The sequence below is a fragment of the Giraffa tippelskirchi genome, chromosome 3 (assembly GCF_054371585.1).
Source record: "Giraffa tippelskirchi isolate mGirTip1 chromosome 3, T2T-mGirTip1v1.2.pri, whole genome shotgun sequence".
In the NCBI taxonomy this organism is placed as follows: Eukaryota; Metazoa; Chordata; class Mammalia; order Artiodactyla; family Giraffidae; genus Giraffa; species Giraffa tippelskirchi.
Window position 1 is genome coordinate 145,989,975 of NC_137277.1, and position 6,571 is coordinate 145,996,545.

Below are 6,571 nucleotides of genomic sequence, written 5' to 3' on the forward strand. Positions count from 1 at the left end.
CTGAGATGTGTTTCTCATCTGAGGTAATTTTTGTTGAGTCATAATTGACATACAATATCATGTTAGTTTCAGGAATACAACATAGTGATTTAATTTTTTTATACATTACAAAGAGATCACCATGATAGATTTACCCACAATCTGTCCACCATACTGAATTACTGTATTATTGACTGTATTTCCTATGCTATATATTACATTCCTGTGACTTATTTATTTTAAGGATGGAAGTTTGTATCTCAATCTCATTTACCTATTCCACATATCCTCCTAAACCCCTCCCCTCTGGCAATCACTGGTTTGTTTTCTGTATCTATGAGTCTGGTTTTTTTTGTTTTGTTTTTTATATTTCACATATATATGAGATCATATGGTATTTGTCTTTCTCTGTCTTCTTTCACTTAACATAATACCCTCTAGTTTCATCCAGGCTGTCATAAATGGCAAAATTTCATTTTTTATGGCTAAGTAATATTCCAGTTTGTTTGTATATATGGCACAACTTCTTTATCCATTCATCTATTGATATATTTCTGATCAGTTTAACAATTCCAAAAGAATTTACTCAAATATGTATATTCTCAAATAAAATACTACTTCAGGAAGTTTATACTGTGATATTAAAACACTTTTATCATTGAAACATTTGTTGTTTTCCCTCTTTTTCATCTACCAGCTTTATGATGGACTTCAACTACCATGTCCTAACCATGCTTAATTAATATCAAGCAATTAAATACTTAGAGTGTGCCATTGTTATACAAATGTATTAGAAGCAAAAGGAGACTATAAGTGTTTCTAATATTTTTTGGATTTCACTCATTTATCAAATATTTATTCAGTTATTTCTGGATGCTGGTATTTGGGAATGACATTTGGGGGGTTATATTTTCTATAATAAGGGGGTGAAATCTAAATCAGAGAGGTAACTTTTAAATTTAAGATGTATTTATTAAATTCTTTTGGATCCTACTTTAGCAATATAAAGATGAGAAGACAAGAACCCTGTCTCAAGCTAGTCAGTCCCTCATTAGAGAGACAGGTAAGTAAACAAGGCCCCCCAAAACTATGACCTTCTCTTTGTTATAAAAAGGATGTATAAAGGACAGGAGTACAATATAATGCAAAGTGTGCAGCATTTAAAACCCATGGCTTTGGAGTCAGAGATACAGGCTCTGCTATTTGAGTCTCAGTAGACTTTTAGCCATCCTATTTCTCTGCAGTGAATAAGGAATGATAATTCCTACTTCAAAAAATAATGTACATAGAATTTTAGTATATCTCTGCACACACTAACTATCCATAAAATAGTTTTTTGTTTGTTTGTTTGTTTGTTTTTACAATAAAGCACTAGAAAGGCACAAGAACAAAGGCAAGAACAAACCTACCTACTGATCAATGAACGATGGACAAAGTTGGGTAGGTCCTCAATGTATCAAGAGTCAACTACTTTGGATGTTCATCACATTAGAATTTTATGGTTACACTGAGATAGATAAATATGTATACATATGTGTGTGTGTGGATGTATGTGCATGTATATCTATCTGTAACAAGTATAATTGCTTTATAGGATGGAGTCTATTTTGAAGCTCTAAAATTTGTAATATCATAGAACACTCACAGGAGGAATGAGTTGGCCAAGTTCTGCCAAGGAAATTTTCACAAGAAGGCATTATGAAATGTCCTTATTCCTCAGAACTTAACTTTAAAATGTTCCCACTGGAGTCCAATGGAAGTTTTATGAGAGTAAAGGATAGAATTAGGTCTTGTATATTTTTAAAGGGTCATTCAAAAAGGCAAAGTCTAAATTTTTTACAGATGGCAGAATAAGGACTGATGCAGTTGGCCAAAATTGACCTTTTATGATTTTCAAAAGCAAATGTTTACTGAAAGAGAACTCTACTATACTACCAATGGAGGAAAAATTTATGGAGGCTTACACTGGACAGCTCAGTTCACATTCACTGCCAAACACATTTATAAAAAAAAAAAAATCAATAATAATATTTTCCATGGTACTTGTTTTCAACTTCCTCTCAAAAATGTTTGCCCTGTAGTTGTTTTTTCTCAAACACAAGTATGTTTCTGAGGAAAAACATTTTCAATAAGAATAGGATTGTGAAAGTATGTGCATTTTAGGAAGCTTACTGTTAGTTTCACAGTCTACTGTAAAGGTTGAGGATGATGGATTTTTGCCTGGTCTTCTAGACAGTAAATTCAGAACTGATTTTAAGTTCTTCCAGAATGGAGCTCCTTTTAAACTTCTTTCAAAATACAACTCCCTTTTTCAAAGAGGTAGAGGGGTTTCAGAAATTTTTATGCTCTTTAAGATGTTAGATAAAACTCTTAAAAAACAAAATTTTGATGAGTTGAGTGAAAAAGTTAGAATATTAAAATCTGTAAAATGTGGGTGGGAAAAATTAAAGGTGGTTTGTCACAATAAATTTTGGGTTTGATGAATTTTAAAAGTTTAGTAGGGAGTACATAGACTAAAACTGGAACAATACAGAGAAGATTAGCATGGCCCCTGCACAAGGAGGACAAGCAGATTATTTAAGGAGTTTTTTCTTTTTTTTTACATATATGTAATAAAAATGGTTTTAAGACTGCTACTTGCATCCTACTGGAGAAGAGTTTTGTTTTGTTTTTTCAGGGAATGGACGTGATATCCACTCTGTAATGAATTTAGAGAAGTGCCTAGAAGCATAAATAATAAAGACTGCTACTGTGTTCTATGCAGACACACACACACAAGTTGGGGTAGAAATTGAAATGGTGAGCTCAAATTATACGTAGGATTACTCATTTACATAATAGCCATAGTTTAGAACTTTCTTTCTTTTTCCAGTAAAGTTGTATTTTTATTTATTTTTAAACACTTTTTAAAAGATTTATTTATTTATTTATTTTTGGTTGCTCTGGATCTTTGGTGCTGCACGCAGGCCCTCTGCAGTTGTGGAGAGTGGGGGTTACTCTCCAGCTCCAGTGTGTGGGTTTCTCCTCGTGGGTTCTCTTGTTGTGGAGCACGGGCCCTAGAGCACTGGTTCAGTAGTTGTGGGGCTCGGGGTTTAGCTGTCCTGAGGCATGTAGGATTTTCCTTAACCAAGGATGGAAACTGTGTCCCCTACATTGGCAAGTGGATTCTTTATCACTGAGCCACCAGCGAAGCCCCTAGAACTTTCTTATTTTCTTATTTATTAAGTGGGTGGTTTTATTACTTACTTAATAAGTAGCTTACTTATTAAGCTACTCTTTTGATATGCAGACTTTTAAAACATTCTGTTACATAGCTGATCATCAGAAAATCAGAAACATTGCAATTTTCTTTCTCAGGAGAAAATAAATATTGTAGGTATTCAGACACCACTTAATGTATGTAAAGTATGACATTGGCACCTAATCTAAGCTCCCCAAATGACCTTCTTCTGTTAAAAACTGCGCAAGTCTATATGGTTTTAAAAACAATAATAAACAGATAGTTTGAACTGTAAAATAGTACCCCGACTTTGGAGAAAGTTTTGAAACTTTCTTATAAACTTATAAATATGCCCTTGTCCTCTGTTCTAGAAATTCTATCCCTAGAATTTTACCAAAAAATAGAAACACATATTCACTAAGCTTTACTCATAAGTAGCAGAAACTGGAAACTCAAATTCCATCAAGAAGGGAATGGACAAATTTTAGTACATTTATGCAGTGGAGTACTATTTGTCAATAAAAAATATATTGATGGACACAACAACATGAATAAGTTTAACAAACATTATGCTGAGCAGAATAAACTAAAATAAAAGGGTGCACAGATCCATTAACACGAAGGACAATATTATATAAAACTAAATCAACAGTTTTAAAAATCAAAAAAGTGTTTGTCTCTGGATAAAGGAGAAGATTCACAGGGAAAAGGCTTGATACTTGAAGATACTTTCTGGGATGACAGCAATGTCTATTCTTCACATGGGTGGCTGCGTGCATTTGTCAAAAGTCATGAAATTGTACACTTAAAATGTGTGCATTTTTACTAGTGATTAACTTTACCTTGAAAAAGAATAAATGTATATATTTTTAAAGATTTTTTCACATATGTCAGGCAAATCAAAAGAAAGACTTCTTTTATGTGCCTTCCCATATCACTGTTTGTGAACTTAAGTGGTTCTCACGACAAAATGAACAGATTTAACTCTGCAACTGTGCATCATTTTTCTAACTGGTCTATTTTCCAGAAGGTAAGAGCTTGCCTTTTTTTAAAAAATTTAAATTGTTTGTAATACAGCACATAAATTGCCATTAAACATGGCAATGCAATGAGAACCTCTAGAAGAAACAGGTGGGATCACTTCCCATTTTTTTCCTTATGACTTTGAGAATAAATCTTCCCCAAATGACACCTTCCTCCTTCAAACACTTCAGTTGTATATTTTATAACTTTTACATATGTCATTTTTACATGACAGTCACAGCTCCCACCTGGAGTTTTGCAACACTGTCCGCATGTTACCCTTTTTTTTAGAATATGCATGTTTTATTCTGAATAATTTTGCATAATAAAAATGAAAGTACAAAATAATTAACACAAAATATTTTAACAAGCTAAAATAAATCTTGAAAAAAGCAGAAATGTAATCCATGGCAGAGTTTCTAAAAGTCATATAAAAGTTCAAAAAACATCCTTCCAGTTTCATTAACTGAAAGATTTCAAGGTCGAAACGAAATCTCAGGATCAAGGATCTAAAATAATATACTACATCCTCTCTAGACAGCTAATATTGATATTGAGGTATAACAGATTAAACAAATTTTTAAAAATCATGTAAATGGTTTAATACCCACAGAGATTTTAACTAACAAGCTGAGAAAAACTTAAATACTAACAGATTGATTTTTTATTGACTTGCACATTCATTCATTCACTTGTTTGTTCATTCTATCAACAAATATTTATTGGGAATCTTTTATGTTCTTAGAAGGTTCTAAGAACTTGGACTATGTAGAAGACAAACAGATTAAAATGTAAGCTTTTCAACATGAATAGAATGTTTGATATTGTACCAAAGGTAAAAAGGCAGGAAAGTGAAATATAAAATTAAAGGAAGAGTATTGAAATTTTTAATAAGGTAACCAGGAAAAGTCTACTGGTAAAGGTGGATTCTGAGTAAGGACCTAAAAGAAATAACAGAGTTAGAAATGCCAATACCTGGGAAAGAACAGCCCAGATAGCAGGAAAAGCAATGCAAAGGCCCTGAGATGGGACAATACCTGACTAGTTTAAGACATTGAAAGCCGCCCTTACAGCTAAAGCAACGAGAAGGAAAGAAAGGGAGAAGGTAAGATCAAAGAAACACTGTGGGCTAGATTACACAGGGCTTTTCAGGCTGTTGTAAAGAGTGTTTTTTATAGTGCTTGGGATGGGGCTACTGAAGGTTGAAAACAGAGGGGTGACATGGTCTCATTTCCATTTTAACTAGGTCCTTCTAGTTTCTCTTTTGAGAACAGAATGGTGAGGGTCAAGGGTAAAAACAGAAGAGTCATTTAAGAGGCTACTGCAATAATTCAGATAGAATGAGAGAAAGCAGTAACTTGCAACAGGATGGAAGCAGTGGATAGTGGTGATAAATGAATGAGTTTTAATATATTTTGAAAGTAGAGTTAAGATTTGTTGGCAGATCAAATACGAGGTGTGAAAAAAAAAGTCAAAGATTAATGCAAAGTTTTTGGACTAAGCAAAAAAAAAAAAAGGATGTTGATTCCCAGTATTCCCAATTTGGGTTAAGTCTTTGTCATATTAAAGGAATTATGTGCATTTGACAAGAGGGAATTACAGCATTCTTCTGTAGCTAAGAATAAAACAAATAAAAACCCTTTCCTTGTGTCATAGGATCTCTGAAATTCTTTCACAGAAGTGTTATTCCTCTAACTTGAGTCTTTGAATCAAATTAAATGTAAACTCTATGTTTTCTTATTGATCTTTACTAATACATGATTTTAAGGTAGAGTAAAAAGATATCTCTCTATATAAAAGGATCAAGTTATAAAAGATTCAGCTTAAATGGGAGGTAGAAATTAAAGGGTCCAGTTCAGAACTGGGTCTAAGTATGGGTGATGATCTGAAACATAAAATAATCTTTATGCAATCAAATTGTGTTAAATGTATCACTAATTTGTAGTGTTCATTACTCAATAAAATTGATATGGAGGTCAGCTGTTAACTCTGAGTCAGCATTAGGTTGAAATCCAAAGTCCACTTCTTTAAGCTGCAGGTGTTAGGCAAGTTATTTAACTTCTCTAGATCAGTTTCTTTTTATCACATCTAGATAGACAAATACCCCCTTAAATTATTATTTTAATAATTTTATTTAATAATTTAAAATATCTGGCATATTTTAAGGTACCTAGTAATAGTTGTGATTATCATTTGACATCGATTCAAATTTTCTAGCTTACTCTGATAATATATGAATTATTTTAATTTCAGAATCTAGTTAGTTATTTAGAAAGGACAAATAATAAATATTTATTGTTGGATAAAAAGTTATATTGAGTATTTATTTACATGTGATATTTAGAAGAT

The 6,571-nt window shown here is 32.4% G+C and overlaps 1 non-coding gene across 1 annotated transcript; it reads left to right on the forward strand.

Moving 5' to 3' along the window:
- Nucleotides 1-2,471: 2,471 nt before the first annotated feature.
- LOC145543899 (U6 spliceosomal RNA) lies at nt 2,472-2,576 on the forward strand. Its single transcript, XR_014081144.1, has one exon. It is a non-coding gene; the product is annotated as a U6 spliceosomal RNA (small nuclear RNA).
- Nucleotides 2,577-6,571: the final 3,995 nt, after the last annotated feature.